Source organism: Papio anubis, chromosome 5 (assembly GCF_008728515.1).
Source record: "Papio anubis isolate 15944 chromosome 5, Panubis1.0, whole genome shotgun sequence".
Classification (NCBI taxonomy): Eukaryota; Metazoa; Chordata; class Mammalia; order Primates; family Cercopithecidae; genus Papio; species Papio anubis.
The window spans coordinates 94,599,968-94,614,121 of NC_044980.1; positions in this window are offsets into that span (position 1 = coordinate 94,599,968).

The following is a 14,154-nucleotide window of genomic DNA, read 5'->3' on the forward strand; positions in this document are numbered from 1 at the left end:
TATTTCTCCACCCTTATCACTATCTACCCATCACATTCACTGTTTAGAAACTGACATGTAAAATTCTTTTTTTAGGGTTTAAAGTGAGAGGAAATTAGGCAAACATATACACTTGTGATTTGTAGGTGCTTAAATAGGTACCATACCTCTAGAAAATTGGTATACGTATTAAAATTTAAAGTATATCCCTTCTTTGACCCAACAACTTAATTTCTATAAATTTATACTATTCATGTTTTATTCTATGAAATAACACATATATAGTATATCAACTACCATGTGGTTAATAGCACAAGCCTAGGAATAAAAAATGATATTCAAAATATCGATTAAATATATTATAGTACATCCTTACCATAGATTTCTGTATAATCCTACATGTAGTGTTATGGATTACTCAGCTAAATAAAGAAAAAAAAAAAAAAAAACAAGGTGAATACTAGGGGTATAAGATTCAACCACTTGTGCAATACACATATACACACACACACACACACACACACACTCAACAGATCTAAAATACCATAAGGAGAGTCATTATTTTATATAACACTAAAAAGAAAAAAGAAAATGCTGCCAATTAAACTAGGACATAATGCTTTCTTATCTTTTGGAAATTTTATTTAACGCATACTAAAACAGCTTTTTGATAGTTTAGGTGTGGATTTTGATTATATATTACTATTGTGTATACAGAAATAATTATGTTAACATTAACATTAAAGAACTATTTTTTCTAAGTCACTTTTGCCTCAGAAGCACTGATTCTGTGTCTTTTCACATATTCAAGGACATAGATGGTGCTGAATTTCTTTTTCTTTATAATTTTTTAAAATTTAACTCAAGTTTAGGGGCACATATGCAGTTTTTTTATACAGGTAAAATTGTGTCATGGGGATTTGTTGTACAGATTATTTCATCACCCAGGTATTAAGCCTAGTACTGATTAGTTGTTTTTCTCGAACTTCTCCTTCCTCCAGCCTCCACTCTTAGATAGGGCCCAGTGTGTGCTGTTCCACTCTATGTGTCCATGTGTTCTCATCATTTAGCTCCCACTTATAAGTGAGAACATGCAGTATTTGGTTTTCTGTTCCTGTGCTAATTTGTTAAGGAATAATGACCTCCAGCTCTATCCATGTTCTTACAAAGGAAATGATCTCATTCTTCTTTATGGCTGCATGGTATTCCATGATGTATCTCTACCATATTTTCTTTAGCCAGTCTATCATTGATGGGCATTTAGGTTGATTCAATCTCTTTGCTATTGTGAATAGAGTTGCAATAAACATACGCATGCATCTTTGTAATATAACAATTTATATTCTTTTGGGTATATAGCCAGTAATGGATTTATTGGCTTAAATGATATTCCTGTAGGAATCACCACACTGTCTTTCACAATGTCTGAACTAATTTACAGTCCCACCAACAGTGTGTAAGCATTCCTTTTTCTCCACAGCCTTGCTAGCATTTGTTATTTTTTGCCTTTTTAATGATAGCCATTCTAAATAGTGTGAGATGGTATCGCATTGTGGTTTTGATTTGCATTTCTCTAATGATCAGTGATGTTGACCTTTTTTTCATATGACGTTGAACACATGTATGTCCTCTTTTAAAAAAGAATGTAAAAAGCCTGAATAGCTAAGGCAATTCTAACCAAAAAGAGCAAAGCTGAACAAACTACCCAACTTCAAACTACACTGGAGGACTACAGTAACCAAAACAGCATGGTACTGGTACAGAAACAGAAACATAGACCAATGGAACAGAATAGAGAACCCAGAAATAAGGCAGCAAAACTACAATTACCTGATCTTCAACAAACCTGATTAAAAAAAACAAGCAATGAAGAAAGGCTTTCCTATTCAATAAATGGTATTGAGATAACTGGCCAGCCATTTGCAAAAGATTGAAGTTGGACCCCTTACCTACACCATATACAAAAATCTACCCAAGACAGATTAAAGACTTAAATGTAACACCCAAACTATAAAAATCCTGCAAGACAACCAAGGTGATACCATGCTGGACAAATAATGGGCAAAGATTTTATGATGAAGTTGCCAAAAGCAATTGCAACAAAAGCAAAAATTGATAAATGGAATCTAATTAAACTAAAGTGATTCTGCACAGCAAAGGAAGTATCAATAGAGTGAACAGACAACCTAGAGAATGGGAGAAAATTTTTCCAAACTATGCATCTGTCAAAGGTCTAATATCTAGCATCTACAATAAACTTACACAAATTTGCAAGAAAAAACAAACAACCCCATTAAAAAGTGGACAAATATGCTGAATTTTTTAAATGTGAGTCAATTCTCTCCCTAGGATTTCCCTCTGACTACTGACATGCATTCTGCACATTTGATGCATTGTACTTTATTGTACAGGTGAGAAGATGTCATGCAATAATTTTAGGTCACAACCAGAACTCATATTATTTCAGTTTATTGGTTAGAAATGAAAACATTTGTCTAGATTGCCCAAGAGGAATGAAATCCAAGTTTATGTATGTGCAAGCAATAATGATCATATCATGTAAAACATGGTCAACAGGGTTTGCAAGATGTCATGGTTGATGAAATACTTTCCAGTTTTAGACACACTAAAATGTGGAATAAAACCATATAGCTTAGAATAATTAAAATGCAATGAGTATATGGCATACATACACATTGGATTATATAAATATAAAATATCACTGGAGTTATGCATGGGAAACTAGTAACAGTGGTTGTCTTAGGACAATCCAGGGACAGAAAAGAGAGACTTATTTTTTTTTACTTTCTACCCTTTTATACCTTTTGAATGATATGCTACAATCATCTACTAATTGTTCTACAATGACAAAATAATTATTTGTTTCCAGTGCAATAGATTTGTTCCTTATTACTAAATCAATGTTTCAAAATAAATAGCATGTCTACAACTGAGAAAACAAAATATTATTTTAGGTGATATGACTATTTTAAAACAGTTCTATATGTACATTTACCTTAATATATATTAAAGACAATAAACTATCAAGTCCACTATTTTTATAGTTAAAAATTTCCTTTTTCATTGAAATAAATGAGATCATAAGTTTAGAATTAGGATCAGGGAGAGTCTGTTGAATTCAGGGTATAAAGAGAAAATGGAAAATCCTTGGAGAGTGGAAGAATGTAACTCCCTGAAGCCCTTAGCTTACCTATAACTCAGCATATATGAAAACTCAGGGTATGAGACTCAAAATGGAGGCATGATTTACATATTGTTTCTAAATGATTTTTTAATATATAAATATTCTGTCCCTAGAATGTTATTTTAATTGATCATTAGGGTGCTGTATTAGTCTGTTCTCACACTGCTATAAATAACTGCCTGAGACCGGGTAATTTATAAAAAACAAAATAAAATAAAATAAAATAAAATAAAATAAAGTAGTTTAATTGATCCACAGTTCCACATGGCTGAGGAGGCCTCAGGAAACTTACGATCATTGCAGGAGGTGAAAAGGAAGCAAACACCTTCTTCACTAGGCAGCAGGAGAGAGAGAGAAAGAAAGCACCATATGTTTATCAAACAACCAGGTCTCATGAAAATTCTATCAGGAGAAAAGCAAGGGGAAAGTCCACTCCCATGACTCAAACACCTAAAGAAGTTTGATAATAATTTAAGCTTATTGAAGACATTACATCAAGGCATTGAGGCTGATATGTTGTTGAGGAGAGTGTGGATATTAAAACACGCCCCCCACACACACATTATGCAGGGACTTTAGGTGGTAGTTGAGAGAGAAAGAAGAAATAGAATATGAGTTAGGAGTAAGAGGAAACAACAGATGCTATTTTTCTCTGCCTGTCAGGAAAGACATGATGCATAACTGTGAAAAATATTTTCTCTATCTTTTTCCTCTTCCCATTACACTGTTGTGAAGAACGCTGAGAAAATAGATTGGGTGAGATAGTACACAAGAGGAATCTGGAATTGCAACCGATGAAGATGGCCTGGACACAGATTTACATTACAGTTTCTGAATTCCTGGGAGCTGTCGTATTGTTCACCACAGGGTGAGTGCATAATGAAATGTCACTGTTCACAGGCGACACAAAAGGCAGGAGGACAATTTTACTAGGTCAGTGAGAGAAACTAATGAGTTTCTCTGGGAGGCAATTATAGTGAAGTTTTACACGGAGACCAGGAAAAATGTTCACACTTATTTTTCTAGGATCATGTGCTCTTAGGTACTAACCATAAACTTGAACTATGTTTAGGATTATTAAAAATTATTATTGTTTGTTTTTTAATTGTAAGGGCAGAATAGTGGTTGATTGTGATTAAAAAGGTCAAATAAACGTTCTCTTGTTTTAAATGGTATTAAGCCTATGTAGCCCAATTTCTTTTAAGCCGTCAGCTAGTAGCTTAACAGCAGTCGCCATGATTGGTATTTTGGGTAGTTAGGTTGAATTCATCTTGAGAAAATTTGCAAAATATATTTTGTTGGCATTTTTATATACTTTATTATTATATTTCTTATTAGTACAGGTTAAGGGAGACTTGAAGAAATCTGCCAAATTGCTATTAAGTAATTGTTTTAATTTGCCTAATTTTACTTTTTCAGCTTTTGATAACTTGAGAAAAAGTTTGCATGTGTAGTTTTGTTATACTACACAGTTTTATTATTTGCTGATAGTAAATAAGTGTACTTATATAAGTTTTTGGTGATTTGAGGGAGTATGCAGAATCTGTATTTTGTAAAACAAGTACTGATTTATGGAAGCATCGTGGAGAAACTTTCAAAAAATCTGATAAAAAATAAAAGAAATGCCAAGGTGTTCCCAAAGTGCCCTCATAAAAATACTTTTTCTTCATTGTATAGCATGCTTTATTTTAAAAAGACGTAGGAATTCTTGTCTTAAATAAATCATAAAAATTACATCCCTTGTCACACAAATCAAGTGACTAGGTATCCTAGCTCCCTAGTTTTTGAACTGGATATCAATAGTAAGTCATTTTGTTCTGTGGCATATTTATTACAGAACTGCTACCATTCATTGTGGCTAATCTATGCTCTGCTAGTAATTTTGCCCTGTAGAGTACAGATAAGGTCACAACTTGGCTGACAGTGGTAAGCTATGTGTTGGAAGGAAAGGACGACTGTGTGACTGAGTCCGGTCATTTTACACAGAACACTGCCCTAGACAAAGCTGAGTCTCCATATCCTGCAGTCACTTCGGATACTGCTGAGGATTAGTTCTGTAAGAACTCCCAGCTCTTCCTAGAAAGTCTCCCAATGGGGGCCCAGGCAAAGTACGAAAGGAATCTTCTTCAAACCAGTGTCAGAAAGAGAATGCTAGGATGTAACAAGTTTATTGGGTTGTGTTTTCAGTTTTGCTACTGATTTAGTCAGGAAAATGCTTGAATATTTCACATGGTCTGTTCCTTTAGAGCAGGATACTATTGATGTTTGAGCCCAATAATTATTTATTGGGATTATGCTGTGCTTTGTGTGATGTTAAGCAGCATCCCTGGCTTAGACCCAATAGATGCAAGAAGTATGAGTGGTACCTTCCTTCACAGTTGTTACAACGAAAATTCTTCCAGACATTGACACATATTCTCTGGGAGACAGTATTGTCCTGGGATGAGAGCCACTGCTTAAGAGTAGTGAATGTGGCATATATTGTTTATCTTTACATGAACTCAAATCATCTTCCCTATATCATTGCATAAGCAATCAGTGAAACTTACATCAACTGACATTCAATTGTAAGCTAGAAACTGCATTGTCTCCACCTATATTAATGTAACTATGCTTCCCAAAACCAAATAAGTGTGGCTATTAAAATTTACCAAAAAAAGGGTTTATTTTTGTTTTTATGAAAATTTTATATTATTTTCTCCTTTATTCTGCTAATGTGCTGAATTGCATTGATTTAACTCCATTCCTGGGATAAATCCCATTTGGTTATGTGTATTATCTATCTTCTCTATATATTAGTGGATTTAATTAACTAATATTTTGTTCAGAATGTTTTTCTTGTGAAAGAATGCTCTGTTGTTTTCAATTTTTGCTTGTTTTTGTAATGTCTTTGTCACATTTTGGTATCAATCTTATGTTTGCATCATATAATGAGTTAGGAAGTATTTCCTCTTCTGTTATTTCTTGAAAGAGAGAAGCTGGGCATGGTGAAAGCCTGGGCACGGTGGCTCACATCTGTAATCCTAGCACTTTGGGAAGGTGAGTGGGGGATTTGCTTGAGACCAGGGGTTCAAGACCATTCGGGTCAATATAGAGCAACTCCATCTTTATTGTTTTTAAGATTTTTATGAGAAAATTTCTTAAGTGTTTCATAGGTTCACCAGTTAAACTTTATGGACTTGGATTTCCTTTGTTGGAAGGATTTTGTAATACATTCAACTTCAGTAGATTCAGATTTTTTCTTCACTTTGTACCAATTCTTGTAAGTTGTGCTTTTCAAAAAGCTACCTTTTTCATGTATGTTATAGAATGTGTTGGCTTACATTTTATTATAATGTGCCTTTATTATTATCATAATAAAAGCCACAATGCAAATACCTAAAAATAAAGCCAGAGAGAAGATTTTTTTTTATAACTTCTCAGTGACTAAAAGTAAACATGATGTTGAAAGCTAGTTTGCAATAAACATCATAATAAGATAATCAGCTGAACAAAAAGGACATAACTTTGTCATGTTTTTATCTGATATGATCTTAGTGTTCAATGTATCTTAAATCAGAAAGAACAAAAGTATTAATAGGACTGCACGGTGAGACATTGTTAGGTATTCAGACACTACTCTCCCAATTAATGCAGACTGCTGAAATATGATGCCATAAAACATGTCTCAAATCCATTTTCTGCCTAGAGCAGGCAGAAAATGTCTTGTATTTTAGAAAGCCCTCAACATGAATTACTTTTGGGAATGTTCTTTAGATTCATTTGTTCTCCCATATTATCTTAGCAAACATAATTAACTCTTTTTCCCTTATGAGTCTGGGGCTTAAACTTCTGTGTCTCCAGATACTAAATGACCTCAGTGATATTTTAGCAAGTGAAGAAGATTGCTTTACTGTTACTTCCTGCCAGATATTTGATTAATAAAGGCAAGCACTTCATATAATTCTCAATGTAAACAGAATTCTGAAATGTCTCAGTGTGAAGATACCAAAGCACTTAAATTTCTGACAAAGTTCTGATTATTTTAAACATCATTTACTTTTAACCTAAAATTTAAGGTTGTTCTTTTGAGCCTAAAAAAATGAAATTTTATGCTCTCATGAGTTCTGAGACTCAATATATTAAATATTTTCCTTTTAAAACTTAGGATCTATGAGATGCACATGTGAATAAGGTGACTGCCAACAGTTGCCAAAGGTATTAGTGAATAGTTCTTTAACACATTTACATCCAAAGTGTTTTTTGAATAAATATTAAATAAGAAGAATTAGCTAATTATGAGGCTGTATTCTATAACTTGGAAAAACTGGCATTGAGTAAAAACATGTAGCAGTTACTGTATTAATACTTATTTTACCTGTTTATTGTGTCATCATGTAGGGTGTAGACACACCTTTAGTAGCTATTATGTGAGAAAAGGAGAGAAAGGAGGTTATACCTTGGAAGGGTCGTTAAATGTGAGAGAAATACAAATGAAAGACTTTTGAAATTGTATTAAATAAATTTAAAAATTATGTTTATGTTAACTTATTCTTCCACAAGAATAATTCTACATTTATGAACCAGGAAATAAATTAATTAAATAGTACATGCACATAGTTTCATAAGTCTAAATTGTGCTAAAGGCTTATAAAAAATTAACTCATATATATATATATCCCTACACCCAGAGTTAACTACTTTTAACTCTAATATCTGTTTCTGCCTGTTTTCACATCCATCTTTGTAAACAGTGTATGCTTAATGTTAACTCTTCATTCATCAGTTTTAGCCATTGTCTTTGACTTTTTATGTGGGTAGATGTAGACATCTTCCCTTTCCTCTATCTTCTCATTATAGTAATATAATTTTTGGTTATTTCCGTATTCAGTGTTCTATTATTTTAATGATAATTTGCTTCTGGTCCAAGTAGCATATATAATTGCTTCCTTTCTGGTGCAACTTTTTATTTTTCTGAAATTAGTAGCTCTTTAATTTGTTTTAAATTAGTTGTCTTTGGATGTAAGGCTATTTTCTTTCATGGTATCAGTCAAGATTTATTGAGGTAAAGACAAAATTCTGCCATATAGTTCAAACAAAGGCAATTTACTAGAACTTATTGAGACCCAACAAGCAAAATGTGAGGGAACCTACTAGAAACCTAAGGATTGATGATAGCAGAAAGTCACTGCCACCCTTAAAGCCAAACTAGAGTGACTTGACTAGAGTGTGGTATTATCAGAGTTCAGAAACTGGGGCCTCAGGCAGAAGTAAGACTTGCAGTGGGATAGCTTAACTCAAACTGAAACTGAAGAAGAGGTGCTGTGCGACCAACTTAGGAATCACAGAGGAGCTGTAGCTGCTGTTAGAGAAGCCACTGGAACCCAGAAACCAGAATCCTTAGAAAGCATATTTCCCGTTGTATAGAAAACAGCAACAGAAGGGCATGAAGTGAATTTGAAATATCAAAACACATATGGCATTGGTTTTCTGTTGCTATATAAAAAATACCAACCCAAATGCCCATCAACGATAGACTGGATAAAGAAAATGTGGCACATATACACCGTGGAATATTATGCAGCCATAAAAAGAATGAGTTCATGACCTTTGCAGGGACATGGATGAAGCTGGAAGCCATCATTCTCAGCAAATTAACACAGGAACAGAAAACCAAACACCACATGTTCTCATTCATAAATGGGAGTTGAACAATGAGAACACATGGACAGAGGGAGGGAAACATAACCAGGGCCTGTTGGGTAGTAGGGAGGAAGGGGAGGGACAGCGTTAAGACAAATACCTAATGCCTGCATGGCTTAAAACATAGATGATGGATTGATAGGTTTAGCAAATCACCATGGCACATGTATACCTATGTAACAAACCTGTACGTTCTGCACATGTAGCCCAAAACTTAACGAAAAAAAAAAAAAGAGAAAAAAATTGGGTCTTCTGCTCATGATCTCACAGGGCTATGATCAAGGATTCAGCTTGGAATAGGATCTCAGCTGAGGCTTGCGGTTCTCTTTCAAGCTCACTTGGTTGTTGCAATTCTTGTGGTTGTAGGACTGAGGTCCTAAGCACCTAGAGCTCACTCCTCTCAAAAATCAGCTTCAAACATGACATTTTTCATTTGAATTTTTGAATGAAAATTCACAAAATAGCAGATTCAATTGGCCAAATACACATAAAACATGCTCAAACATGATACTATGGAAATTTAAAATAAATGAACACTAATTTTTTAATCTATTTAATTGGCAAAAATCAAGCCATAATATAGACAAATAATGCTTTTATTTACTGTTAATGGAAATAAGTTTACATCCTTTTTGGACACAATTTGATGATTAAAATGAAAAAACGTGTGGCTGTAAGTAACAGAAGTCTAATATGGTAGTGGTAAAATAAAATGTAGTCATGCTTCACTTAATAATGAGGACATGTTCTGAGAAATGCATCATTAGGTGATTTCTTTGTTGAGTCAACATCACAGAGTATACTTACACGAATCTACATGCTATAGCCTAATACATACCTAGACCTGCACAGTATAATATTTTACTTAAGACTGTAGTCAATTGTAACACAATGGTATTTGCGTATCTAAACATATCTAACCATAAAGAAGGCATGATGAAAATATGGCACAAAAGATAAGAAATGGTGCACCTGCATAGGACACTTAACCAAAAATGGAGCTGGCAGGACTAGAAGATTCTCTGAGTAAGCCAGTGAGTGAGTGGTGAGTGAATATGAAGACTTAGGACATTATGGTACACTATCATAGACTTTATGAACACAGTACACTTAGGCCACAGTAAATTTATCAAAATATTTATTCTTCAATAATAAATTAACCTTAGTGTATTATAACATTTTTACTTGATAAACTTTCAAATTTCTTAAGCTTTTTAACTCTTTTGCGACTTTTAATTTAAAACATAAACACATTGTACAATTGTACAAAATTATTATTTATTCAGATTCATACTCTATAAGCACTTATTTTTTTCTTTTTAAATTGCATTTGGTTAAAAAGTAAGACAAGGACATACATCAGTCTAGCTCTACGCAGGATCAGGATAATCAGTATAACTGTCTTCCACCTCCACATCTTGTCCCACTGGAAGGTCTTCAGGGACAAAGACATCCACAGAGCTGCAATTCCTATGATAAAAACGCTTTCTTCTGGAGTACCTCCTGAAAAACGCAACTGAGACTGTCTTATAATTAAATATACACACAGAGTACACTCTAAAATAACAATAAAAAGTATAGTATAGTAAACACTGGATGACAGAAATTTTTCAATTCTATTGTGATCTTATTGGGACCACTATTGTATACACAGTCTGTTGCTCATAGAAAATGTTGTTATGTGATGCATCACTGAAAAATTTCTCTCTCAATTAAAAGAAGACTGGAAGTGGTCAATCTGGTTAGGACACTTGTGAATATTAGGTGTCAACTTGATTGGACTGAAAGATGCCTAGATAGCTGGTAAAGTATTGTTTGTGGGTTTGTCTGTGAGGGTGTGGCCCGAGGAGATTGACATTTGAGTCAGTGGACCGGGAGATGATGACCCAACCTCAATAGGGGTGGGCACCATCCAACTGGCTGCCAACATGGCTAGAACAAAAACAAGCAGAAGAAAGTGGGATAAGCTGGCTTGCTGAGTCTTCTAGCTGCCTTCTTTCTCCAGTGCTGGATGCTTCCTCCTTCTCCTTCTGCCCTTGGACATCAGACTCGAGGTTCTTCAACCTTTGGACTCTGGGACTTGCACCAGTGGTTGCTGGGGACTCTTGGGCCTTTGGCCACAGACTGAAGGCTACACTGTCAACTTCCCTGGCTTGAGGCTTTCGTACTACCAGCTTCTCTCTTCCTTAGCTTGCAGAGGGCCTATTGTGGGACTTTGTCTTGTAATAGTGTGAGCCAATTCTCCCTAATAGACTGCTCTATCTACCTACCTACCTACTTATATCACTAATAGGTTGTGTGTGTGTGTGTGTGTGTGTGTGTGTATAGATAGATAGATAGATAGATAGATAGATAGATAGATAGATATCCTGTTACTTCTGTCCCTCTGGAGAACCCTGACTAATATAATACTCCATATAGTCATCATGGTCCTGTCCATAGCTACCACCTTAACCCATAGGTTACATCTCATGACTCAAGATGGATAATTGTGTTCCAGCCATCACATTTAAATTTCAGCTAGTATATGAAGAGAAATGCATAAAAGGGCTTATTCTTTCCTTTTTAGGGAATTTTCTACAAATTGCGCTTACATTACTTAGTCACATAGCCACTTCTATCTATAACAAAATATATGGTCAGCTAATATTTAGAGCGTATATCGCTAAGAAAGAAGCCAAAAATGGTTAAGAGATAAGTCACACATCCTTTAATAGAGCAAAAAAAAATAATAATAGCATACAAAAATATATGATCGAGGTATTTGTTGCAGTGTTATTTACAGTGGAAGAAAACAAGAAGCTAAATAAATGTATATTAACAGCATATTGTTAAATACCTTGGGATACATTTATGTCATGTAATACTTTGATGCCACTGAAATATATTACTCAAAGGCAAATAAACATCTTAGAAGTATTTTCACAAACTATTTTCAAGTATGAAAAAATTGTCGTAGCTACCTATACATGCCTATAATTATTATTATCTTGTGGTAATGAAATGCACTGAAAACTCTGAAGATGCGTTGAAATATAACGAGTGCAATAGAAATGCAACGGATCTTTGTGATACACCCATAGTATAAAATTACAAATACTAGATTAACTCATTCAACAGATATTTAACTCTAGTGTTTCCTCTGTTCTTCATGAACTGAAAATCTAAACGTTTCTTTTCCAGACTCCCTTAAATCTGGAGTTCTAAATGTGATTTAGGTTCACCTATCAGAGGCATTCTGAAACTAAAATTCAGAACTGAGTTAAGTGGGAAGAGAAACAGTGAGGTGCCACTTTCCTGGTATGAATGATGGCAGAGTCAGCAATGCCCCGGAGCAGAAGCTGAGCATCACATTTCTTACTCAAAACACACTGTCCTCATCGTGGGTTCCTTGGCTGCTCAGGTCTATGATGTGACCTGAGAGTTTATTTCAGTGCTCAGCCTGAAGTCTATTTTATCAGCTTGTCTAATACTTCTTTAAGTCATTCAGTATTGTGTAACAATAATAGTAATAACCCTTTTCTGTTTAAAACAGCAAGAATGTAAGTTTTTCTGGGAAAGTAAACCCTCTCCAATGTAACACTATTGCTATATTAATCTCAAAGCATTGGAAAACGTCTCTGTATTTCTATAATTAGAGGTCTTACAACAGAATCCTAAAATATAAAATTGTCAATACTTATACATTTTTAAGCTTTACAATTTTGCTAAAATGACTGAGTCGTATCATGGCATAATAGATGGAAAACTATTTGACCAGAGTCTAATCTCTATAAAACTAGAATGTTAAATTATCTGACTGGATTAATTTACTAGTCTCTTTTGTGTCTTAGTTTTACCAATTAACAAATTGTTATGAGATTTTTACCTGTCTCTTCATTCCTTCTTTGTAAGTCAAGTACTTATTCATCACAATGCTGTGGATATTACCATAAGCCTCTTACCCAAGGGAAAAGTACACAATCCAAGTTGTTGCCCAACTTACTTTCCATTTTTCCACCCACCCATATGGCCCACTGCAACCTTGTCACAGGGATAAGAAGATATATTATTCATATTTATTAGAATATTATAATAAGTTATTTTAAAAATGACTTTATACCAATATGGAAACATCCAGCCAACTGAGGGAGAGACCTTCTGGGACTAGCAATTCATTACAAGTTGGAAAAATGTCCTCTGACAGCACATCCTTTTATCAAGTGAAGAATTATTAATATACATGGCCAGCAGTTTTGTGACTGATGAAGAGGATATGACATTGGGAAAATCCTGCCTTCAGCTAGATAAGCATAGCCCACAGCATCCGTGCTCTTTGAGTTGACACGTCCATATAATTTTCTGCCATGTATCTAATTATCTTTGCAATGAAGGGAGGAATAAGAAGAAACAGTGGAGATGGGAGGACAAAAAGGATTTGTCCTTTATGCCGTCAACCTGTATGCCATCAGCTACCGAACAAGTCTCTTCTTTCATAAATACTGGATTCAAAAGCATTGCCAGTGAAGGTCATTCACTTTAATCAGAATAAAAAAACAATAGTTATGTAATTTTCTTAATCTTCTGTATGAATTTCTTTGCATGCATTACATTTCCATCCCTTATTTCTTTTGTCTCCTTGCATGTCTTCTATTATAGTGGCTTTAATATGCCTACTCCCCAATCTCTTACTGGTCCTGCTTCAAATCACTTACTATGGGTAATTAGCTTCGGTGTGTCTGAGCCTGTCTTATCTCAGTCTGCTCTGTTCACAGCAGAGTCTTTTTTGAGTTTCCTTCTTCACTTACAATGCAAAAAAAGTCAGCGCAGAATCAATGCATACTGAGAACTTTGTGGTTTAGTTTGCCTGTAATTTCAAGCAACTAATTGCTCGATGTCATTTTCTTGATTAAAAAACACAAATCCAGCAGTATATACACTTTTAATTAAAAAATAACAAGTGAAGTCAATCTAAAATTAAAGAGAGTAAGCGGCTGCCATGTAGCTGAATCATTAAGTGCAAAATGAAATGTGAACCAGCTGCAGGAATATACAGTATAAAAGAAGCCAAGAGAGACTTTAGGGCAGACTGAAATCGGATGACTAATTTTTGCTTCTACCAATATCAAACAAAATAATAATAATAATAATAATAACAGACAGCCCTTTATATCCATGGGTTTCACATCCATGAATTCAACCAATTGCAGATTGATACTGAGATATTTTTAAAATTTTGTCTATAATGAACATGTACAGACTGTTTCATATCATTATTCCCTAAACATTACACTACAACAATTATTTAC